Source organism: Piliocolobus tephrosceles, chromosome 7 (genome assembly GCF_002776525.5).
Source record: "Piliocolobus tephrosceles isolate RC106 chromosome 7, ASM277652v3, whole genome shotgun sequence".
Lineage (NCBI taxonomy): Eukaryota > Metazoa > Chordata > Mammalia > Primates > Cercopithecidae > Piliocolobus > Piliocolobus tephrosceles.
The window spans coordinates 96,153,327-96,178,940 of record NC_045440.1 but is presented as its reverse complement, the minus strand read 5'-3'; positions in this window follow the sequence as shown (position 1 = coordinate 96,178,940).

Below are 25,614 nucleotides of genomic sequence, written 5' to 3'. Positions count from 1 at the left end.
ATTTTCCATGTACTCTCTTGCAGTCTCTTAATCACCCTCTATGGTTGTTATATCCATCTAATGTGGGAAAACTGAGGCTCCAAGGGATCTCATGATTCTCAAGGGCCAGTCAGTGTCAGAATTCAAATCCAGCTATGCAAACCCAAAGCCCATGTCTCACTGCTCTTTCACTACTCTGCAAGCAAAACACCTTCTCCCCAGTGGTTCAACAGGAGTCCATGAATACTCCTTAGTGTCAGCCCAAGATCTCCCCTGGACTGTGCTTCCATGAAGCCAGGAGATGAAGACCATCCTGGCTAACATGGTGAAACCCCATCTCTACAAAAAATTAGCCAGGCGTGGTGGCGGGCGCCTGTAAACCCAGCTACTCATGAGGCTGAGGCAGAAGAATCACCTGAACCCAGGAGGCAGAGCTTGCAGTGAGCAGCGATCACGCCACTGCACTCCACCCTGGCAACAGAGAGAGACTCCATCTCAAAAAAAAGAAAGAAAAAGAAAAAAGACGTGCAGAAAAGGTCTTGGTATCAGCTGCTGTGTGGGCTACCATCAAAGGCACCCCAACAGTGCTGCTGGGGCAGGGCAGGCACACAATTTGAGGAGGGTTTTTTCAGAATATGCCCTTCCTGGACCACAGGGGAGCCTTGGGTTCTGTGGTGGGCTGAGTTAATCGCAGTGATTAATCCAGGTGTGGGCATCTCCATGACTTGTCAAAGCCATGCATCCTTCTGTATCAAAAGTGCTATACAGCTTGATCAGCTATCTTCTTCCTTAAACTTGAAACTCCGAGCCAGTGGAATGTTTTCACAAATCCCATTCACTGTTAACAGAAAAGGATTTGAATCCATTGGAGGTATTTAGAAGAAGGTATCACAGGCCCTGAGGGACAATGACAGGGCCCTGGGAACTACCTGGATAAAACCATAGTACAGGTTTCTACATTAGCTTCTTTGAGTGGGTAAACCACTCAGTTTGTGTGCAAGTTACAGTGAATTTGTTCAGTGAACAATCTCATCACCTGCCAGCTTCACCTTGACCAGAAGATCTAACTTCGATGAATGAGAATCTTGCAAGACTCCAGACTTATTCTGGAAATCAGTTCTCATTAGTAAGCTGTAGGCAGTGTAGACAATTTGCTTAACCTAGAATTTGGCCCCTATAGCATCCCCTATAAATCCTAGATGCTGCTTGCTTTCTCTTGCTGCTTTCTGCTAATTGCAGATTGTCCCAAATATATCAGTTAATTGGGGCTTCTGCTGACTTATGTTTCAGTTAATTGAGGCATCTTTTGGGCACAGGTTAGTTTTATGTTCATTAAGACCTCCTAAGTGCAAGGTGCCATATACACCCAGCATAGGACCTCCTCTTCAAAGGCAATTTTTCACAATCACAGAATATTGTCATTTCTCTGGCAAGCCTTGCTCTGACCCAGGCATCAACTGTGGGAGGGAATCTTCCCTTGCAAAGTTGTCTTTGCCATCAGAAAGATAACACTGTTCTCTGATCTTCCCTCTCTCTCTCCATCCTCCCTGTTCCATTCTCTGGGGCTCTCACACCATCACAGCCCCCCATGACCTCATATTGCTTCTAGCTACTCAAAACCTCATTATGGGGAGAAGAAGTCTCCCTGAAATGATGTCTTCCCCACAGGATTTCTCTGTCCTAAAAATTAATCCTCCATCCCACTCCTCATTCTGTTTTCCTCAAAGAGATCATCTCAGACTCTCTGGAAGTAGTTTGAATATAACATTGAAATAATGATTAAGATAACAATAGCTAATATTAGTAAAATTAATATCACCAAAGCATCAGCAGATTTAACCCCTCCAGGAGGCATTTCCTTTTTAAGGACGATTTTATCACCCTAAAGGAACTAGTAATTGAGCAGAGGATAGTCTATCATTGCTCCTCCTTGGTGCCAAAACTGCACAAGAACTTTGACCAACAGCCTACCCAGATGCCTCCAGTCCACTGCTGGCTTTTGCCTTAAAACAGACGGTAACATCCACTGGTCTCAATTTTTTCCCATGCTCAGGCAATAATTAGTTGCACGTTGTCCTGAAACACAGAGAGGAGTGATGAAAATTTTGTCTTTCTACACCATTCATTTATCCAGCCATTACTGAACATCTGCCACATCAGGCATGGTCTAAAAAGGCCTCCATGAAACTTGCGACTTCATATGCTAAAGAGACAGACACGTATACACAAAAGGACAGTATAGCATGACCGATGCCAGCCTTATTAGAGTCACACACAGGGTCCTGTGGGAGTACATTTGAGCAACACTAACATTCTCCCAGTGACCAAGGTAGGGAAGGGATTTCAAACAGAAGGAAGAATGTTGCAGAGGCCTGGAGCTGTGGGAGCTCAGTCAGAAAAGGGGCCCTAGGAACACAACCAGATGGTCTACCCTGCAAAGGTGAGCAAAGAATTCAATCAATGGCCGAGACCACTCATAGAGCTGATAGACTGAACGAGGTACCATAGTTTAGTAAGGGGCAAAAATACCAGCCTGGGTACGTGTCTTGGCTCTGCCAATATTAGCTGTGAGGTTTGGGTCAGCTACTTAGATTCTCAGATTTTCAGTTTCATTATCTGTAAATGGCAAAAAAGGTATACACCTCATAAAGTTGTCTTAAATATATAATTATAGAGGTACTATATGTGTAATGTCTAGGCCAGGGAGAAACAATCTCACAGCACCCCCTAGTTTCTGATTTTCTCTCCAGTCACACCTCTCTATATGGAAAACCTAAGTAGAAATGACTGTTCCCAACAGCAGCAGAATGAAGCGATTTCCAGCATTCAGGTCTGCAGTCTCAGAGAAGCAGGGCAGAAATGAATGCCAGGCTATGTCTAATTTGACTTTGTGTCTAGAATAGGTCCCTGTGTGCCCCAAATGGATCCAAAGGCCACAGGCACATTGACTAATTTGCAACAGAACCTGGGCTTAACTCCCTTATCTACCAGACATGAAGGATAACATGGCTCTGGTAAAGTTCCAGAACTGGAAAAGGACTTTCTAAATCATCAGGCCTACCTTCTATTCTGGGACCTAAGACCACCTAAGAACTATAGCAAAGGCAGAAACATCTGCTTAATTATTGAAGAGACCATTTCTCATGAGCCACCAAATAGATTTTTTAAAATCCCTTTACTGCCTCCCCCAACTCAAGAAACACTTGTGGGTTGACCTCAACCAGCTCTGAGTGACAAGCAGAGAAAACAAAGCAGTAAAGAGAAGGAGGAAACGTGTCCAATTAAATCAGTCAGACTTAATTGCCCATATGGAGTTAAGCTGGAAGAGGGTGATATCAAAGGAGAGCTGGAGGTGAGAATATCTGCATGCTTTAGGGGCTGAGTTTGGGGGCTGAGAAAACCCTGTGGCTATTTAACCCACTTCTGTTTAGTCCTCAGGCTGTGCTGATGTTAATATCAGTGTAACCTCCATCACTAGACTGCTCTCAGGGGAGACCAGAAGCAAAGCAGCAACCCCTACTCATTCATTCTGTCATTGGAAGCTTGCTGTGTACCAAGGGTGCACCCAGGCCTCCGCCAGGAAGTTGGGTGGATACATGAGGTTGCCACCCCTGCTTAGAGCAGCCTTTGTAATCTGAAACACCCCCTCCAGAGTGACCATGACCACATGTGAAAGCAAGACATATACTCTGCTCCCCTCTTTTCATAGCTCCCATCAACACAGGGCGAGGCACCTTGGAGGTGCTCGATAAATCCTCACGATTTGATAATCCAGAAGACAAGTTCCCTAAACTCAGGATAGAATTTAATCCACAAAACGCAACTTCTTTGGAAAGACCTGTTTCACAGAGATTTGAAAAGACTAACTTTGTGCTCAGAATAAGCAAATTGATATGATAAAGGCCACGTTCAGAGTGCCCCTAAAGTGCGGGCACATGTGGTACAGGACATGAACGAGCTCCAAGCTTGCGATTGCTTTGTTTTAACCTTGGCAGCCCTGCAGCTTGGCTCCCACATTCAAAGGGATGATGTATTTCCCCATATTTATTATTTGCAGTAGACTACTGAGGAAAAGAGCAGAGCAGCAGGCGATGTGTCTCAGTGTGCCTGCCAGGAATAACAGAGAGGCCTTGCACCAGCGCCTCATTAGCTTATGGAAAACAGTTCCCTAAGGAAACTGCAGGGTGTAAATAAATTTAAAACATTTCAGCCTTTTGAGGCCTGTAGATGCCAAATTTGTAAAACAGTGGTGGCTCAAGAACGCTGTAACATTCTGTTGCACGTCTCATAAATTTAGCGTAAGTTCTATAGTCTGTTTATAAGCAAATAATGTGATATCATGAACATACTCTTTGAATGTAATATCTAATACTTTATTATTTATAAAAAGAAAAACTCTTTGGTAAAGTAAATTCAGTAGTTAAACAAACAGGATAGTTCTAGAGATAGTCATGTATATACCTTCCTAATTTGGGGCCCTGTTTAAGAAATGTCATCTGTAGATGCTCTACAGTGCCCTAGTATATGAGCAAAACTTGATGCATCTCCATGCATTTTCCATGCCTCAAACAGGGTGTTAGAGAATTAAACGAGAGAAATGAGTGAAGTCTAAACTTAAGCCTCTAACTGAACATTTCTCTGTTGACCGTTAATAAGGCATGCAAAGACAGTGGTATCATAGACTTGAAAGTCATAGACAGCATTTAATCTAAACCCCTCACTTTATAGACAAGAACACAGAGATCCAGAGAAGCAAAGTGATTTACCAGAGTCACGCTGCAGGTTAGTGGCAGAGCTGGGAGAACAGCATGACAGTCTTTGTCCACTGCTCATGAGACTAACAGAATAAGGGTTGCAAAGCTCTGAGCACCCTGCCTGGCACATCATGAGCACTTAGCACATACTAGCTATGACTGCCACTCTTGTCATCATCATCATTTCTGTTACCCCAAAGTGCTGAGTAATACAGCTTATTTTCATCTCTTTGCCAAGAGTGATGACTTCTCTAAGAAACTCAAACTAGGGTTAGTTTCGTACCTGTTATCAGAAAATGTTAATGTGTAATTTTTTTTTTTTTTTTTTTGAGAGGGACGGAGTCTCGCTCTGTCGCCCAGGCTGGAGTGCAGTGGCCGGATCTCAGCTCACTGCAAGCTCCGCCTCCTGGGTTTACGACATTCTCCTGCCTCAGCCTCCCAAGTAGCTGGGACTACAGGCGCCCGCCACCTCGCCCGGCTAGATTTTTGTATTTTTTAGTAGAGACGGGGTTTCCCCGTGTTAGCCAGGATGGTCTCAATCTCCTGACCTCGTGATCCGCCTGTCTCGGCCTCCCAAAGTGCTTAAAGTGTCACTTTAACCCACTTTGATCATCCGATTCATTTGGTGATCAACCCTAATATTAACTCCTGAGTCCAAGAAATCCCATAAACTCTTAGTTTCCCTTAGTAATACAGAATGTATTATGTTCTGCTAAATCATGATAACTTTATGAGGGCAAGAACCACATCTATTTGGCTCATGATTGTAAGCCTCAGATCCTAGTGCATAGTAGGTGCTCAGCAGGCATTTGACAGGCGCGGTGCTAGATAATGAGACACAAAGGTAAATAAGGCACACCTCTCACCTTAAGAGCTCCACAGTCTCATGATGCTAACTTTCCTTGAACCTATTTCAATCTAGTCCATGCCATCCCTCTAAGTCATGGAGTCCATATATTTACCTCTTCACAATGTAATCCATATTCCTACTAACCCAAGAATAATCTTCAAGCAAGATTTCATACAAGATATGCCTTAGATAATAGCCCTAACAATAACAGCACCCCAAATACATTAAAGAAGGGTGACTCTTAAGAGACAAATGAACACTTGGGCTATATAATAAAAGAAAGCCATGTAGCTTATGCTAAATAATAAAATGTCTACATCATTTTTTCAAAGAAGTGAAATTTAACCTAAATTTAATCCCAATCAAGGCAAATGAACCACCCTTAATAATTTTAAGTTCTGTGAAGCTATTTGGTGTCTAACGCATCAAAAGCTGTCTAGCACATCAGTTAGCAGAGCCAACAACTCAGCACAAGTATAGGAATCAGAACATACAAACTAGTGCCAAAAACACCTAGCCACAGGCTAAGGCTAGCCCAAAAAGGGAGTAGCTGGGCAGCCTAGAGAGGTACAACCAAGGTCCCAATTCATAGAACTTTCCAGGGGGTTCTAGCAGTGCTTCTCAAACATAAATTGCATATCAGAATCCCCTGGAGGGCTTGTAAAAACACAAGTAACTGGCCACACCCAGGGTTTCTGGAGTGCAGCCAAAGAGTCTGTATTCATAACAAATTTCCAGGTGATGCTGATGTCGCTGGTCCAGGAATCCCTGGCTAGGGAAAGCACAGTACACATGTGCCCCAAGACATCTGGACAGCAAGGAACTACTGCCAACAGCCTGTAGTAGATGTCCTGTTTTTGCTTTTTTTAAAAATTCCTTGTAGCAGTCACCAATTATGTCTGGTGACTCTCAAGCCAAAGGAGAAGATAAAAGAATTAAGAAGCCATCCCAGTAAATGGGACAGAATGTAGGAAATAGGCTGAGATGAAAGCCAAAAAGGGAAATAAAAAGTTTCTGTGATAAAGAATCAGAACTAACTCAAGGGGGTGGTTGGAAGAACTTGACCGGGGAAAGTGGATGAGAAGAAACGGCACCACAGAAGCTGTGTGCCGAGGAATTGGGATTCCCCAGACTGTGAATACAGATCTTGTAACAGCCCCATTTACTGAGCTCATACTATTATTCCACGCCCTGTCCTAGAGGCCACACATCTCTATGAAACCTTACAATATCCTCTGAGATATTGAGATAGTTCTTATCTCTCTTTTACAGATACAGAAAGGAAAGCTGGCCAGGCACAGTGCCTCATGTCTGTAATCCCAGTGCTTTAAGAGACCAGAGTGGGAGGATCACTTGAAGACAGGAGTTCAAGACCAGACTGAGAAACATAGTGAGACTTCATCTCTAAAAAAAATTTAAAAAGAATTAGCCAGGCGTGGTGTCATGCACCTGTAGTCCCAGCCACTCCAGAGGCTGGGCCAAGAGATCGCTTCAGCCCAGGAGATCGAGGCTGCAGTGAGCTATGATCACACCACTGCACTCTAGCCTGGATGACAGAAGACTCTGCCCCACAAGCCCCTCCACCAAAAAAAAAAAAAAAAAAAAGAAAGAAATGAAGGTTCAAAGAGATGAAATAATGACACGAAGGTAGCAAGTAAGTGGTGGATTCAGGATTCAAACTTGTGTCTGATTCCCAGGCTTGACTCTTACCATCTAGGTAGTCTGCCTTCCCATCCCTCCTCTCCAAAGATGACACCTACGGGCGAAGTTACTGGGGGAACCACAAGTAATACATGGCTATAAAGAAGTACAGCGGGCCAGGCATGGTGGCTCAGCCTCTGGAGTGGCTGGGACTACAGGTGCATGACACCACGCCTGGCTAATAGCACTTTGGAAGGCCGAGGCGAGAGGATCGCTTGAGCACAGGAGTTTGAGACCAGCCTGGGCCACACAGTGAGATCCCCCTTCTCCACCGAAAGAAAAAAACTAGCCAGGCATGGTGGCACATGCCTATAGTCCCAGCTACTCTGGAGGCTGAGGCAAGAGGATCACTTGAGACCTTGAGTCCAAGGCTGCAGTGAGCTATGATGGCACTATTGCACTCCAGGCTAGGCAACAAAGTGAGACTGTCTTAAAAAAAAAAAAGAAGAAGAAGAAAGAAAAAGAAGTAGGGCAAACAGTGGATGTTATGTGCTGGCTCAAGCTTTGGCTTTGGAACTAGATAGGTCTGCATTCAAATCCCCACTTCGGGGTGATGCAGTCTTGGGCAAATCACTTAATTGTAACCCAGTGTCCTTATCTGTTTAATGGGGATATTAATATCTACCCTCTGATGCTACTAGAATGAGTGTAGGCCATTTTTACATTGAACTGTAGACACCCAGTACATTTTTTTCAGTACATTTCCTAGCAAATAGATATTCAAAACTGAAGGTCATTGTGGTGATGATGGTGAAGGCAAGACTGAGATCCTGGCAGTTGAGGTGCTAGGAAAACATCTGACAGCTTTAAATAAGTTTCAGGTCTCCAGGGTTGGATCAAGCCTATATCCAATATGAAGAGAAGCTGCCACTGTCAATTCCCAACATGGAATGTGAAAAATGGAGACAGATATGAAGACTGGAAATGAACAACTCCTTTTCCTATTTTCAAAAATAAAATATCATATATATTCCAGAAATTGCAGACTTTCAAGCTTATAGCTGAACTTGTATTTATGCAGCAGCCAGGTACCACAATGGAGAATTTATTAATAATTTAGAGATGGCCGGGTGTGGTGGCTCACATCTGTAATCCCAGCACTTTGGGAGGCTGAGGCAGACAGGTTATGAGGTCAGGAGTTCGAGACCAGCCTGGCCAACATGGTGAAACCCCGTCTCTACTAAAGATATAAAAATTAGCTGGGGATGGTGGCGAGCACCTGTAATCCCAGCTACTCAGGAGGCTAAGGCAGGAGAATCGCTTGAATCCAGAAGGTGAAGGTTGCAGTGAGCCAAGACCATGCCACTGCACTCCAGCCCAGTCAACAGAGCAAGAGTCTGTCTCAAAAAATAATAACAATAATAATTTAGAGATAAAACAAGCTGTCCCCTAAGCATTATCCAATAAAATCAATATATAATGCTGGAGTTAGACTAGAAGCATTCAAAGTCACCTTGAAGAGACATTGGCTCAGTCTCCAACAGTTTTCACTGGAACCTAATGGAACCTAATATTTAAAGAATTAAAGGAATAACATAAGGAGGTTGATACAAAGTAAGACATAAGGAAAAGATGGAAGTTGGCAACAGTGGCCAGTAACTTTTCTTTACCAAGAAGACTTTGCTCTGGTCCAGTCCCTGGCATTGAACCAAAAGCTCCTTGAAGACAACAACTGTTCCTACTCACCTTGGGGTCTCCAGGCACGAGCACAGTGCCCAGCAGTGCAACTTGTGAAAGCCCCACTGTGATGACAGCCTTCACAGAGGATGGGCTAGCCCCTGTGCTCTGCTTTTACATGTCATTCAAAAAGGTTCCTAGGTTTTCCATGGGAAACCCCTAGTGTGAGGTTGCAAGTCATTCCTAGCCTGACATTCTAACCTCATTCTATTTTCCTTTCTACTGGGGTTCCCCATTCCATTTCCTAAATCAGCTCTCTACTCCTTCCAGACTGATCTACTCATGCCCCCGCCCCCAAGAAGCCTTGTATTATTTTGCCTCTGTGTATTTTGCTACATTATTTGAACCATAAATGCTCTACCTTTCTGCACCTTCTAAGATCCTATCACTAAAACTCCCTCCCTCTGACCGTCTCAGGAGAACTTTCTCTTTCCCACTTTCAAACTCTTTGAGCCATTGCTCTCCTACCACTCATTCAGCACCCACCAAGTACCATGTTTCCTTAACATTTGTGTTTTTTCAAGTATTTGTGTCTTATCTCCCTAGACAACTACAAACCTCATGTCTTATTGTTGCATCCAGCCTTGGGCCTTACACAGAGTTAGCACTTGCTGTTTGTTGCTGCTGTTAATGACAAGAAACTAAAGCTTCAGTAATTATCAGGCATCTGACACTCCCAACTCCACCCAGACTTTATGTCATCATTTCTTCCACTGTAGGTAAATATCCCTTCCACCAGCAACTTCCCCCGGGGACAACAGGAAACACTTGTTATTTGTTTTATCCCTAGAGGCTCACAGGCCCTCACACTCCCTGTAGTGTCTCTCTAGACCATATTTTTGGTTGCCAACCAGCTATAGGATCTTCTAAAAAGCACTCAACATCCCTGGACCTCTGGCCCTAAATGTCTCTGCCTTTCCACATGAGGTTGTCATTAAGAAAGATAACAGATCTGAAATTGCTCTGAGAAGTTTGAAGTCCTATGCCCAAGAGAAGTAATGTTTTTAGGAAACCCACTTACCTCTTTTAGGTTTCTAGGAGATCACTTAGATGGTACCTTGACACCCTAACCACTTGAAAGCATTGTCCTCCTTAGAGCCTAGTTGTTTGTTTGGTGTTTTTAATCAGAAAAAGATAGAGCATTAGGGAGACATTGGCTCAGAGAAGAATCTTTAGGCAGGAGAGCATTTTAAGAGTTCATTACATTGTGTTGTGTTCATTTTCTTCTATGGCCGAATTCTGCATTTAGACATGGTAAAAGGTATTTCATTTCTTTCAAAAGCTTCAGAGAATAGCCCTGAGAAAACAATAGAGATGGTTTAAACACGCAAGACAGCTGAGAACAGAAGGTCAGGCAGGCTTGGGAAACCTCAGTCCCTCCAGACTTCTCCAATCCCACAGGCCATGGTTAGATGTGGAGACTCCACAGTAACCCCCAACCGGCTGAGAAGAGTCAAGGGAAAAGCACCAGGCTACAACCCCTGGTAGTTCTTTCTTCTGCTAAGAGGCTGCTTCTACTTGACAATATCCCCAAAGAAATGTTCTTTCTTCTCTACAGGATGCCCCAATTACTGTTTACTGATGAGTAGATGCTGACATGTTCAGCTAACTTTCAAACGTCTACTGAGTGCTTACTGTATGTCCAGCAGGGCCATAAGGCTAGCATCCTTTGGATTTCCCATATATGACTGGAAGGACCTGACATTTGACATACCACAGTTAGAAAATCCTTTGGCCAAAATATTAGTGCCTGCTCCACTACAATTCCCCTTGAGAGTGCTTCTTCTTTATCAGGTCCCACCATTCATGCTGCTGATTACTTCAGGCCTTTCTTGAGAGCAGATATTTGATAGGTAGACAGATGATAAAAGCACATGGAAGATGGACAAGAAGATAGAGGAAAAAGTAAGAAGACCTTTCCCTGACCTATCATACTCATTAAAAAAGAAGGAAAGAAGGAAAGGAAGGAAGGAAGGAAGGAAGGAAGGAAGGAAGGGAGGGAGGGAGGGAGGGAGGTAAGAAAGAAAGGAAAGAAAGAAAAGAAAGAAAGAAAAGAAAGGAAAGAAAGAAAGAAAGAGAACTGGTGAGACCTGTTTTAGTCAGCTCAGGCTGACATAACAAAACACCATAGATAAACCTTCAGTCCATACACATGTCTGTCAGGGAGTGATGTTCAGGTCATCAGAGTGGTTCCAAAGATTTACTGGGTGCAAAGCACAGCATTGAGCCCTGTAGGCAGGGGATGAAACACTCCTGGAGTTCTCAAAGGAGCTTACCGTTTAGTGCAATAGGCAGACAACATTCAAACCAGACAAGGGAGTAGATGGGGTGGGCTGCAGATGAAGGCGAGGTGCTGAGTGGGAATCTCCAGGTTCTGAATCTGGGTCCCAGAAGGAACTGCTTTTCAATGTCAAGGTTGTGCAGGAGCAAGGCCAAGTCTCAGTGGGTACACAACTGTGCACTATAATGGCTGTTAAATATGGAAAGACCAGTCCTGGTCAGTCAATAAAGGGTCTGCGAACAGCAGGGGTCTCCAGGACCTAAGCCAGCCATTGTAGGTCTATGGGAGTGGTTGGATGGCAAGTGTTTTGAATATCATGCCCGTAGGTGAGAGGATACTCTAGAGACAGATTCAGACCAAGGGGCCCCCGGGCAGAAGCAGGAGATGGGAGAGACCCACTGGGCTTTTTAGCACCCTTAGTCTTTTATTAAATTAGTTCCTAAGTGCTTGTGTAGAAACAGAATTATATGTGATGTTATGCATATGTTGTGTGCAATATGTGATAAATTCCTAATCTCTAAGACCGTAAAATAAAATAAATAAAGGAATAAGGGTGAGGGCAGAGGTTCAGGGTCCACCACTCTCGAGTCAACTAAAGCCAAGTGGAAGCCAATGGGATAGCAGACTGTGTAGAGATTCAAGGCCATCATCTTACTAACAGAGGTGGGTTCTGATTCTTCCAGTGGTGTAGAGAACAGCTCCATAGATCCTCTGCGGTGCTGTTACAGACTGAATGTTTGTGTCCACCCCCCCCCCCCCACCCCCGCAAAATCATATGCTGAAGCCCTAGCCCCTATGTGATCATATTTGGAGATGAGGCCTTTGGGTGGTAATTAGGATTAGATGAGGTTATGGGGGTCAGACTCTCATGATGAAATTAGTGCCTTCTAAGAAGCGACACCAGACAGCCTGATGTCTCTCCCTACCTCTCTCTCTCTCCCTTCTCTGCACACAAAGATCATGTGAGCCCACAGAGCAATGGTAGCCACCTACAAACCAAGGAAAGAGGTCTACAAACAAAACCTACCTAGACGGCACCTAAATCCTGGACGTCCCAGCCTTCAGAACTGAGAAATTCCTGCTGTTTAAGCCACCCAGTCCAAGGTGTTTTGTTATGGCAGCCCCAGCTAACACAACATGACATTCCCGTTTCTCTCAAAACAATGCTGTGAAGTAGGTACTATCATCCCTGCATAATAGAAATAAAATTTGAGGCTTAGAGAGGTCACTTAATCTGTCCATGATCATAGAGACAGTAAATCCAGAGTCAGGTTCAAGTCTACATTCAGCAGAACCACTGGGAAAGACTGCCACCTAGAAGTGCCTCACAATAGAAATAACCATCATCATCAATGTAATAATTATAGCTAACATAGAAGGTATCATGTTTAGCACTTTTTTTTTTTTTCTTTTTTCAGACAAGGTCTTGCTCTGTCACCCAGGCTGGAGTGCAGTGGCATGATATTGGCTCACTGCAACCTCCGCCTCCCAGGTTCAAGCAATTCACCTGCCTCAGCCTTCTGAGTAGGTGGGATCACAAGCACATACCACTGTGCCTGGCTAATTTTTGTATTTTTGTAGAGACAGGGTTTTGTCATGTTGCCCAGGCTGGTCTCAAACTCCTGAGCTCAGGTGATCTGCCTGCCTCAGCCTCCCAAAGTGCTGAGATTACAGGCATGAGCCACAGCACCTGGCCAGGTACTTGCCATTTAAACTCACTTCATCCTCACAACAACCCTCTGAAGTAGGTACTATCATTCTCCCCACTTTAATAGCACCTATGAAAGAAGTCAAGGGCTTTATGGCTCTCTTCACTCTGACTCCTATCAGTATTCGACTGTATCCCATGTGTCTCCCTATGACCACCTTCACCAAATATTTATGGAGACTCATGTGCCATCTCATTGGGCTGTGTGCATCATTCCAAATAGCCCCTAAATTCTTTCTGGAACAAGGCAGGGTATGCCCTGACTTTTCTTCTTCAAATCCACAAAACAGCAGGATGTTAAAGCCCCACTGGGCTCACAAGGACGATGTCTGGAAAAGAGCCAGACATGATGCTTTCTGCTGGTGGTTTCTTATTTTCTGTCAATTCACACGAAGCCTGCGGTCTGGTACTGAGGGAAGCAAATCACATCCAGGCACACGCCAAGGAACAGGTCCAGCCCCACTCCGCTGGCAGAGCTTCAGCCCCCACCCTGCCTCCTCCTCCCTGCTCAAGCAGGGCTGGAGCAGGAGGCCAGCACCACACTTCTCAGGTTACACTGAAGGGTGGAGGGGCTACCACTGCAGCAGCAGATGTTGTCCAGTACACCACCATCCATCTTCCCTGCCTCTTCCAGGATGTGAGCAGAAGGTGCTAGATTGATTCTTTTCCATGGGAGTCAGAAACGCAGCCCCTGCCTTCAAGGCCAACCTCTCCCCCAAAGCTCCTAGAACTGACCACATCTCCTCTAGACTCCCAGGCTTCCTGGGGTTGGCTTCATCCCTTTGCAAGGCTTTGGGGTAAAGTCTGACATCACAGCATGACCAGAGTGTGAAGTAATAAGTGGGCCACGGGCCAAGAAAGTGTCTTTTATCCTTGCTAGACCCCCGGAGCTGCATGAGGAAGGGCTGTGTACCCTCAGAGCAGGTTTGCAAAGTTGAGAGCAGCATATTCAGGCACCTCACTGATTTCCATTCAGGAATCAAATGGGGTAAGATGGCTCCCGGGAAGATCAACTCCATCCCAAGTGCTGTGGCTACCTGAAAGGGAGCAGGGGATGGACATATTCTTTTCTTTAGAAAAGGTAGCCAGGTGTGGTGGCTCACACCTATAATCCCAGCACTTTGGGAGGCCGAGGCAGGCAGATCACAAAGTCAGGAGTTCGAGACAAGCCTAGCCAACATAGTGAAACCCCGTCTCTACTAAAAATACAAAAAAAAAAAAAAAATAGCCAGGCGTGGTGGTGGATGCCTGTAATCCCAGCTACTTGGGAAGCTGAGGCACGAGAATCACGAGAATCGCTTGAACCTGGAACTTGGAGGTTGCAGTGAGCCGAGACCACGACACTGCACTCCAGCCCAGGCGACAGTGCCAGATTCCATCTCAAAAAAAAAGAAAGAAAAAAGAAGAAGAAGAAAGAAAAGAAAAAGGGACACCTCGTGGTTCAGTGCTTTTTATTATATCAACCTTCCCTCTGGTTATTTTCTTAAAATAATAGTATTGCTGTTATCTTCTGACTAGTTATTTCTAAGGACATGTGTGTTTCCTCCACAGCCACTAAAGCATCCTCTGATACAGGAAAGCCAGCTCTATCCACACCCAGGGCAGTCAGGACTCACCTGGTTGAACAGGTGGGGTCCTGAAAGGCCCACCTCACCCAAATCTCTCCTCCACCAGCCTGGCCTACTGATCTTGCTGTGGGAATGCCCACCATAAAGTTGTTCCTTTAGTCAGGAAAGCCAATCAGAACAAACGTAGCCAGAATTCATCACTGTTAATGAAAAGGATCACAATTATTTTTTCTAACTGGTAATATCTGAATCAAGGGTCTTAAAATTCATACACTGCCAATCTAATGTGCAAAACAGTTGCTTCTTGGCCAGCCACTTGTAATCCCAGCACTTTGGGAGGTCGAGGCAGGTGCATCACCTGAGGTCAGGAGTGGAGTTCAAGACCAGCCTGGCCAACATGGTGAAACCCCGTCTCTACTAAAACTACAAAAATTAGCCAGGCGTGGTGGTGTGTGCCTGTAATCCAAGCTACTCAGGAGGCTGAGGCAGGAGAATCGCTTGAACCCGAGAGGTGGAGGCTGCACTGAACCAAAATTGTGCCACTGCACTCCAGCCTGTGTGACAGAGCAAGATTCCATCATAAATAAATAAATACAACAAACATTGCTTCTTTTATTTTTCTACATCTGAATGGAGCCTGTTCAAAAGCCCATTCCCCAGCATGGCAGAAAAATAATAAACTTGCAAGTTAAGTTTACCAGGTCTCTTCCTATTTAAAGCAGTTTCATTTGGGGGTAAATATTCTCTCAAAGTTTAAACTCACTTTCAGTTGGGATTCTTTCCTCCAAAGGGAAAACATGGAGAGTGGGCATGAGGTGACACTTATGCATCCTTGAGGCACTGAGAGGAGGGGTGTCCCATACCACCCTTCTCTGTTGATCACTGTGATGACTCCTAGTACCTGGGAATTGGCCTCTGTCTACTGCAAACTCTAAAGTGTCCATAGCTGGTGATGCATGCAGTCTGTTTCCGTGGCCAAAAGGGGGTCCAGGGACCCCCACTTTGGCTCTTGCTGTGCGATAGGTCCTCGGAGTGTCAGCCACATGCCTCCTCTGACCTATGGACTCTCCACTTCAAAGTTCCTGGGCATGCTCACGTTGCCCCCTCACCACGCAACCCCACAGGGCAGATCTTTCCCTGATGTTTTCTTAGTCCCCACTAAAGGCACAGAACCCAAACACTTCTTACCCCTAGCTTTCAGAATAGACCAAGCCACATGGCCTATTGCTTGATTCTGCAGTGGCTACTCAACCCCCTACCCTGCTCCTGCCTTTATCTCCTACAGCCTGTTCTCAACACAGCACAGTGATCCTTTTAAAATAAAACTTAGTCATATCCCTCCTTTACTCAAAACCCTTCAATGGCTCCCATTTGACTCACAGTAACAGCCAAAGGCCTTAAAATAGCCTACAAGGTTGCACAGAGCAGATACACCCTCCCTGGCCTCAAGCCCTCCTTCCAGCCACCTGCTTACTCCACTCATCTCACAAAGGCCTGTGTCCCACCTAGGGCTGGATGGGGAAAGGAGGAAGGAAAACAATAGAAGGTAGAATCAGAAAGGGGGAAAGGCATGGAAGAAAGGGTTAGAAACCAGAGGGAAGAGAAGCATGTGTGTATGGGGCCCCACAGTGGGCTTTGGCAGACACAGGAGAGGATACCAGAAGCTGGCACCTCAGCCTCCATCACCTTCCCCCATACGTGCACGTGGCCAAATGCCTGTCTCCTTCATGCCTTTGTTCACCCCTCAAACTCTGCATGAGGCCTCTTCTGCCTTTTAATACTGCAGTCTGCTCCCTGAAACCCATGGGGCCCTTATCCTATTCTCCGTTTCTATTTTTCTATAGCACATATTACCTAACATACTCCGTGAACTATATATTTATTACATCTGTCTGTGTTATCTTCCCCTCTCCCTCACCTGCCTCATTCCTCCAGAGCAAGGATCTTTGTTTTGTTCACTAGTATATCCTAAGTGCCTAGAACAAGGTCTTATACAAAATAAGATTTCAATAAATAACTCTTTTATTTATATTTATTTATTTGAGACAGAGTCTCGCTCTGTCGCCCAAACTGGACTGCCATGTCATGATCTTGGCTCACTGTAAACTCCACCTCTCAGGTTCAAGCAATTCTCCTGCCTCAGCCTGTCCAGTAGCTGGGATTATGAGCATACACCAACACACCTGGCTAATTTTTGTATTTTTAGTAGAGATGAGGTTTAACCATGCTGGCCAGGCTGGTGTCAAACTTGTGGCCTCAGGTGATCCCCCCCACTCAGCCTCCCAAAGCGCTGGGATTACAGGCATGAGCCACCACGCCTGGCAATAAATGACTTTTCAATGAGCAAGTGACCCTTATGGATCCTTTCCATCCATATGGGAGGTGGAGGAGGCCCGGGTAGTCTCCCAGGCCCTTTTTCTGCTGATGTATTCCATCAGGTTACCATTGTCACCTCAGCCACCCTGTGTCATGGGGCAGCATCCTCCTGGAATTCCAGGTTGAGTTTGGAGACTCAATGTCACCTCTGTTTTTGGCTTCCCCTTCAACCTATCTGGCATTTATCTTTACTCCCTGTTCCACCATTCTCTGCCCTCCCCCCATCAGATGGGAGGAATTTCTACATCATATCCTATATGGCATAAATAGAAAGAAAATAAGATCTGATAATCCACTAAGCTTTTCTTTTAATATAATGAGAATTTAGGAAATCAGGGCTCCTTTTTATCTTTCAAGAAAGCTTGGGTTTCTGGGCTGTGAGCTGCTTATGATCCCAAAAGCATAACAGTAACAGCTCTGTTTCCTGCTGCTCCTGCTCCGCCCTTCTTCTCTGAGGCACTCAGCCTGGAGGCTTCGTTGTCATGATGGGGAAACAGGCTGGCAAAACAGGTTGTGGTCCACTGACAGTTGTGCCTGAAAACTATTTGCCCATTCTTCATTGTTGTAGAATTATACCTGGGCACATGGATGACCAGATGAAAACATACTTCTTAGTCTCCGTAGAAGCCAGTTTCTGACCAACTGAATGTGAGCAAAAATGATGTGTGCAATTTCTGGGTCTTGTCCTCAAAAAGATTAGATGTGGGCATCCCTGACCCTTTCCCCTCTTCCTGCCAGCTACTAGGAGATGATGAGAAGTAATGTGCTGAGGGTAATAGAGTCTTCCTATCACCCTGGTCCTCTTCCCCACAACTCTGATATAAGAAGGAAATGAACTTTTAGCTTTATGTAAGCCACTGCATTTTGAGGCTCCTTCTGTTACAGCTGCTTAGACCATGCCCTAAATAATACAAAGAGAAAATACGTTTGTCATTAAATACCTAAATACAGAGACCCTCACCTGAGATCCAGAAAACCTAAATTCTAGTCTTGCCCCAGACCAATTAAATCTCAATCTTTGGGAGTAAAGCCAAAATAGGCATACTTTAAGGGCTTCAGGTTTAAAAATCATGAAAAAGTCAAGAATATTTTTCTGAGTAGTAAGTCTCAAAAAAAAAAAAATCTCAATAGGTAGCAACAATTAGGCTTTATTCACTCACCACAAAGGAATGAATCTAAAAATTAAACTAAAATAAACTTTACAATCTAGAGAATAAAAAACAATTTTAAATAAATTATATCAATCTTAGAGCTTAAACTTTTGGCCAGATTTGATTCCCAGGCTAATAGAAAGGGTAATGTATAATTAAATAAATGTTAACAGATATTTACATAATTTTATAAATAAATACATGCACATGTATGTTGATACATATCACCATTTATCTAATGTATATATGTATATATGTATATACATATGGGTGTGTTCATTATCTTCCAATTAGACATTCTTGACTTTTTTCTCAGTAAATCCTTCATTTTTTCCTTAAACTTAAATATGGTCATTTCAACTCAGAAGCAAGCAATTATTTTAAAAACTTAATGCACAAGAAAATGGAAGTAAATATTTTATAATAAAGCATTTTCGACATTGAAAATTTTTAAAAAATAAATTATATCAAAGAGAAAAGTAGTAACGTAAACTCAAGGTATCAGTTCCCTCAAGGACAAGGGCAAGGTTATGATGGGGAAGGAATAGACAGGTTCTGGGGTCTTGTCAGAGTTACTTTCCTTTACCTGAGCTACTCATGTAAAATTAGACATGTTACACTAAACATGTAAGTTTTAGGCATAATGAAAATGTCTTAGGGCAATAATTTAAGAGATGGTATCCAGAGCATCCTCAAAAGTAAATGCAGTTTTCAATCCATGTATCACTACAAAACGGTACGGGTTGGGAGTCATGCAGACATGGGTAATAGATCTCTCTTTTATGCAGATGAAAGGGAGGTCCTGAATTCCTAAACTCCCACTATATTAAAAGTACAGCTTAGTGGATTAGAATCTAAGGCATAAGTATAGAGAAAACTGGACATGATGCAGATGGAGTTTGCATCTCTGCCTGCCACTACTACTATGTCCCTTCAGGCAGGTTACAAAACCTGTCTGAGCTTTATTTTACTTTGTCCATCTATACAACAGAGATAATATAGGTATCTAGTCTCAGAAGGTTGTTATCAGGATTAAATGAGATAAAGCAATAGTTTCCCCAGTGCCGGTTTTCTAATTAGGAAAGCATTAACATAGTTAAATCATATGAAAGGTCACCTACCTCTGCCCTTTCCCACACCACGTATTCACCGCAGATACTGGCTGGATGCATTAGCTGGGACTATGAGAGGCCTGGAGATCAGAAAGCACATTGGGTACCCGCTGTTGACAGTGGGGAAACCATTGCGCATGGAACCTGGCCCCTCGTAGGTACTTGATGTGTGTTTATTAATAAAATAAGTATTTAAAAAGGCTTTTTCTCAATAGAACAAAAAGTCTTTCTAGGTTTAGAAGATTGTATGAGCAATGAAATTCACTTAGCTGAACTGCATTTATTTATTTCTAGACTGTAAATAAATGCTTTATGGATTTGCTTTAAATGCATTTAAATGTTTTAAATGCATATGCTTTAAAGCTTGATGGATAAAATTTGAGCCTTCTCCCTTTACATCTCAAATCTGACCTGCATCCCATACATCCTCATATTGTCTCTTAGAGAGCAGCAAGTTTAATAGGTGAGAGGAAATGACTTTCCTCTGTGATGTCAACCTCATAACTTTAGCATGTACCTGATGGTTTCCCCTAAGAATTTACCCTCCATGACTTAACTGTATGCCTCTCAGACCTATTTATAACTTGCTCCTAGACCACCCTGTAGACATGGTACTTGCCTTATGTCCACTAGCAGTAGTATCATGCTGGAGCTTCCAGCATAGCCCCCAGTCTCGCTGGATTTTATAAAATGTTAATCATATGCCCCTTGCAGACTAAAGAGTCTTGTTCTTCATAGGGATGCCCTTGTGGCCCTGGATTGTTTAAAATTTGCTTCTCCATATGAGAGAAGAGATTGCTGCATCTGCCTGGAGCCCTAACATAAGGTGTTTGAGAAAGATTTCCAGCACCCCCTTTCTCTTCTCCCAAACATCTCTGCAAAGCAGATTTTACTCCCTCCTTTCCCCACTTCATCCCTACCCCCTCCTCTTTCTGCCACATACACTAGGCTAACCTCACACTTCCCATAATGCAGGTTCAATCATTTTCAGAAACCTACACCTCAGTGTGAATGAATCTCAGATGCTTGCCCAAGTGCAAGACCAATGAAACAAGGAGAAAAGGAGAGGGGATCTGAGTGCCTCAAAGAACCAGGAAGCACTGAGAAGAGGAAAGGCAGTGAATAGGAGGCACCAAAGGAAAAGAGAAATAAGATATGGTATCTTTTCAACATCTGCTGTATGCCAGGCACCATGGTATGATTTGACTTTACACAAACTTATTTCATTTAGTCCTTTTCCTCTGAGACAGATATCATTTCCATTTTCAAAGGAGAAAACTGAGTGGTTCAGAGGAGGTAAGGGACCTTTCATGAGATTAACTCAGTCGACAAAAATTTAATGTGCTCTAGAAAGAGGCACGAAGGAAATCAGCAGGCACAGCACCTATCCTTAGAAGACACTACCTGCCAAGACCCAAGATAGCAGAGGACACAACCAACTTCTAAGCACCTGGTGCCATGAGCTTTTCCCTACACTGAATTGCCCACAACCCTGCTTTTCCTGAAGCCAGCCCTAGCAAACATGGCCCCACTATGGGCATCTGGATGGTTCCTCTGAAGAACAGTGCTTAGCTCAAAGGCAGGCTGACCGCTGTCCCTTTGCACCAACAGATGGGAGCTGAAGGAGACACAAAACATGAGCAGTGTCTTCCCTGCTCTCCATTGTGCACAGAGCAAGAAGAGCCCGGGCCAGAAGGAGTACTGCCCGGAGAAGGTGACACTTGCCACCTCCCTCTTCCAGATCCCTCTAAATACTGCCCAAAGTTTCTAACAACCAGAAGTGCTCTACAAAGAATCCTGAGGAGTGTAATCCAAGGTTAATGTTTGAGTCTTTGTACTGGAGAGATGTGCTTCCCAAGCTCAAGGAAACACTCAGAAGACAAGAGTGGATGTTTGCTTCCACGAGGCCCACACAGACACTGGGAACAGGCCAGTGGGTAGAGGGGTCATTATCAGCGAGATTTACACTCCCCCAGCAGGAGCAGAAAGGCAGCCAGAGTTACGTGGCTCACTGAAGTTCAGGGTTAACTGATATATCATTATGAACACAAACCAGTGGTTTCTGAAGGTGACCATTAACCATAGCACTCAATCTTCTTGGGTCTGGTTGGCATTCTTCAGAGCATCCTACTAAATGCCTTTTTATTATCAGCAACTCTCCTTCTCTAAAAGATCCATGCAGCTAGCCACCCTGTAGTTTGCCACTTTCCCTACCAAGATAGGCTCAGGGAAAGTAAGTTTTTTCCACTTAAAAAAGTCATTAAAGTAATTTATGTTAATAAAAACAACAAAGCCATGTATAGAAAATTTTCACTTAGAAACCAGGGTGCTGCTTTAACAACACTCAATCACAAAATCAAGTTGCTAACACCTGGACCATGCTGGCCACAGGCTCCTTTGCACACTGTACCCTGCCAGGGTCCAATCTGATCTGTACCCTGAAATGGGTGCTGTGTCTCCTTACAGTTTGGTTACATATATGCCATCTGAAAAATAATGTGAAAAGGACTGAGAATTTTTTCTAAAATTCAATCACTTTGCAAAAACCAGGATACAAATAAAAGCCTTCTAACACTTTAGAGGTGATCCTGAAAAGAAAGCAGACACTGGAAAGCAAGAAAACAAAAATCCATTCTTATGAAAAATGCAGTGGAAACATTCTTGAATAGTTGCCTTTCTGTCAGCTTCTAGTCAAAGGACTTATAATACCTGCAAATACCTGGATGGCAAACAACAGTGATTACTCAGAGGCCATTCCCAACCACCTTTATCTTTAGCACATTCCCACCATAGAGGATGAGAAAAGCCAGATACTCAATTTCCAAGCCTCCCTTTCAGTTAAGGTGATCATGAGACCCACTGCTGGGCAGGGAGATGCATAAGGACATATGGGACAGATTTTTCCACCCTAATGAAATGAGAGGCTCATTTTGCCCACAAGTTGCAGGCTTGGTGACTAGACTATGCAGCCACCGTGCAACCATGAGGGGCAGATAAAGAGAATACCAGAAACACAGAGCATCAGGGCATGCTAGATGTGTTCAACCAGTCCTGGAACCACCTGACTCCAGACTACTTCTTAATAAATCGTCTTTGCTTAACGTCACCATTTGGTATTCCTGTTACTAGCATCCAAAACTGTGATGGCTTACAATCCTCTTCACCCAACTGTAGTTATATGAGCCAATGCTATGATCTCCCCTGCAGTGCAGAATACAATGGGCATCCTCTGTTTTTGCTTCCCTATCTGCCTTGAAGCAGAACTTGGCACTTCACAGCAGCCCCTAAAAGCAAATCCCGTTCTGCCAAGTATTAGCAATTAATTTTTGCTGAAAATCTTGTGGGCCTATGAAGATGATGATTAAGTCACATATCACCCAGTAAAATTTAACAAAAATCCAGAAAAAAAAATCATTTGTGTCCCTCCAAAGTCCCGGTTTTGTCCCAGTGACCTTATTTCCTCTTGACTTTTATCCCACACAGACTTCCCAGCCTTGTGATTCTGTCTTTGCTGGAGGATTGGAAATTCCCAATTCCCAGCCCCATTTTTTTAATCTCCGACAATTTAGCCCTCTCCTGGATTCTCTAATAATGAACGATTACACTTATCACTCTATTTGGTAAATAAAAGGCATTATTTAGTAGGATCTATCCTCTTTAGAAGACATAGAAGTCTATGGATAGTAAATAGCAAACAATCCTTCTTCTCACAAATAATTTGTTTCTCACCACAGTGTACTTTCTTCCACTGCCAGAGTTTAATTGGCTAAGTGGGAGGGAGAAAGGAAAATGAGGGAAGGTGAAGGGGGGAGAGGGGAGAAGTGACCAGAGGGAAGGGAAGAGAGAAAGGAAAAAGAGGGGAAGGAAAGAGACATGAAGTGAAGGCTTCTCTTCATTGCTCACTTTACTCTCATTACCCTTTGTATTAGTCTGTCTTCACGCTGCTGATAAAGATATACTCAAGGCTGGGTAATTTATAGAGGCAAAAGTGGTTTAATGGACTCACAGTTCCACGTGGCTGGGGAGGCCTCACAATCTACATGGCAGCAGACAAGAGAGAATGAGAGCAAGCAAACAAGGAAACCCTTATAAAATCATCAGCTCTCATGAGACTTATTCACTATCACAAGAACAGTATGGGGGAAACTGCCCCCATGATTCAATTATCTTCCACTGGGTGCCTCCCACAACACGTGGGAATTATGGGAGCTACAATTCAAGATGAGATTTATACGGCCAAACCATATCACCCCTTCATCGCCCCCTGCCAAAAAAAAATACTGTCTTCTATTTTTCCCTCTATATTCTGCCTTTGAGATCTTCTTCCATTAGCTAGAAAACATTTTGAAAGAGCAACTGACACTCCCTGCTTCCCTTTTCTTGCCTCTCGTTCACATCTGCACCCGATCTATGGCTCTGACCTCTCAGCATCACTCTGGAACTGCTTAGGTGGAGCCTAAATCTCCGCAGCACCAAGACAACCCATTCAAGTGGACTTAAATTGCTGTCATGACAGTAAGGGGCTGCTTTACTTTGATGTAAGTTCCTATTACAAGCTACAACCCCCATCTGAAAGTATATTTGGACTGCAGCTCAAATTAAAAGAAAAAAAAAGAAATTACTTTTTAAGTCCCTATCACTACCAAGACATACACACACTCTAGAGTTGCTGCTTTTTGACAAGAATCTCTACCTTGAACTGTGACAATACTGGCTTGGGCCCCAGAGGCCAGGGGGCCACATCCACCCAGGACCCACTTGGGTGGAAGCCAGTGCCTAAGAAGGTGGGAAGTGCAATCTATGATACAACAGGTGGCAAGCAATGGTGCTAAGCAAATGAATGCACGGGCATCAAAGTTTTCCAAGATACTTGCTGCCCCACGGGTAAGGCAGGTATGCTATCCTGAGATGGCCTACAGCACCTTTTCACCTGACTGTAGTGACATACGCCAATGCTATGATCTCCGCTGCAGTGCAGAGAAATAAGCCACAGGCTTCAAAAGCTTTTGCCATGGGTTTTTGTTTTTGTTTTGTTTTTTTTTTAATATTCTTTCTTAAAGCATGGACTTTTTTCAAGTTCAAGAGATTCCCTACCCATTAGGGTTAAAAGTTGAAGGCCAAGGGTGTGGTTCTAGCCCTTGAACATCAGCTTGGGCTGCCTATAACCAGAGGAATGCATGAGGCTCTTGGGCCTCCTTTCCTGGGCTTACACAGGGAGCTTAGGATGGGGGCCTGGAATTTGGAACTGGAACATTCTTTTGTCTCACAACTGCAAATGGCATGAAATTGAATCATGTGGAAAGGAGGAGGGAGGAGCTGCTGGAGCTATGGGGCTCTTGTCTTATGGCAGCACCATGGCTGAGCTTGGAGCTAAATGCCTTTGCCATCCCCTGAGGGCTAGGCTTGATAGGGTGACATATTGCTGGCCTCATCTTAGCCCAGCCATCACTTTCAACTCAATTTTTGTCAGGCATCATGAGGCCAAGGAAAAGGCTAGAGGAGTAAACCAGGCATCTGTTTATTCAAGTGTTTTTTTGTTCAAGTGTGTGTGTGTGTATGTCATTGCACTTTGCTCTTTCCCAGCCCCACTTGTAGAAAGAGCAACTTTGCCAGAAAACCTGGTAGCACCAGCTGCTTCAGAGAGGCGATTCACTCAGAGCCCAGAGGAGGCCAATTACCTGTCTGCTTGTCTGAGGAGGTTTCATTCAGCCAGGATTTGCTAAATGCAAGCTGCCTTGGAGGGCACACAATCACTCCGCTGATTTTGTACACATGTATGTAGGGCAGGGATTTGTTAGAAAACATGTCTTGAGTCTAATCATTGTGTATATCACAGAGCTGTTTTTCTGCCACGTATTAGGGGTTAGGGAGAATGCAGGGGAACTGCTTTCTTGCAATTAAAAGGGGGAAAAAGTGCTAGGGGCACATTGCACTGCATCCTAGAGCCTGACCAGAAGCCATCCTCACCTTGCTTGTATCCCTACCCCTACCCCCCACAAACAAGGCCTCCAAAGCCCACCCAGGACCCTTCCCCTACACCAGCACTGCTTTCTAGGAAGGAACTAGAAACTACTGGGTGGAGCTGGATCCTGTCTTTATATAGCCAAATTAATCCCATTGTCAGCTCTTTATCTTATAAGAATCGTATTTTGGTAACATTATCAAATTATGTGAGTCTCCTCCTCTAGACCACAAGCCACTTGAGGGAAGAGACTGTGCCTTATTCATCTTTCTATTCCAGCCTCTTATTTGGCACACAAGAGTTGCTCTACAAACAGTGAAACCAAATTGATCATTTCCTGGAATTAAATGGGTTGAGTTCTCTTTTTTTAAATTCATCAAGCAAAGTCCCAGTTATCAGCTTTCCTTACGTCTTTAAGAATCTCAAAGTAAGCCAAATTTCTTCAAAATTTTTTCCTTAGGTTTCCTTAGGCCAGCCCTGGTTTACTACTATTAT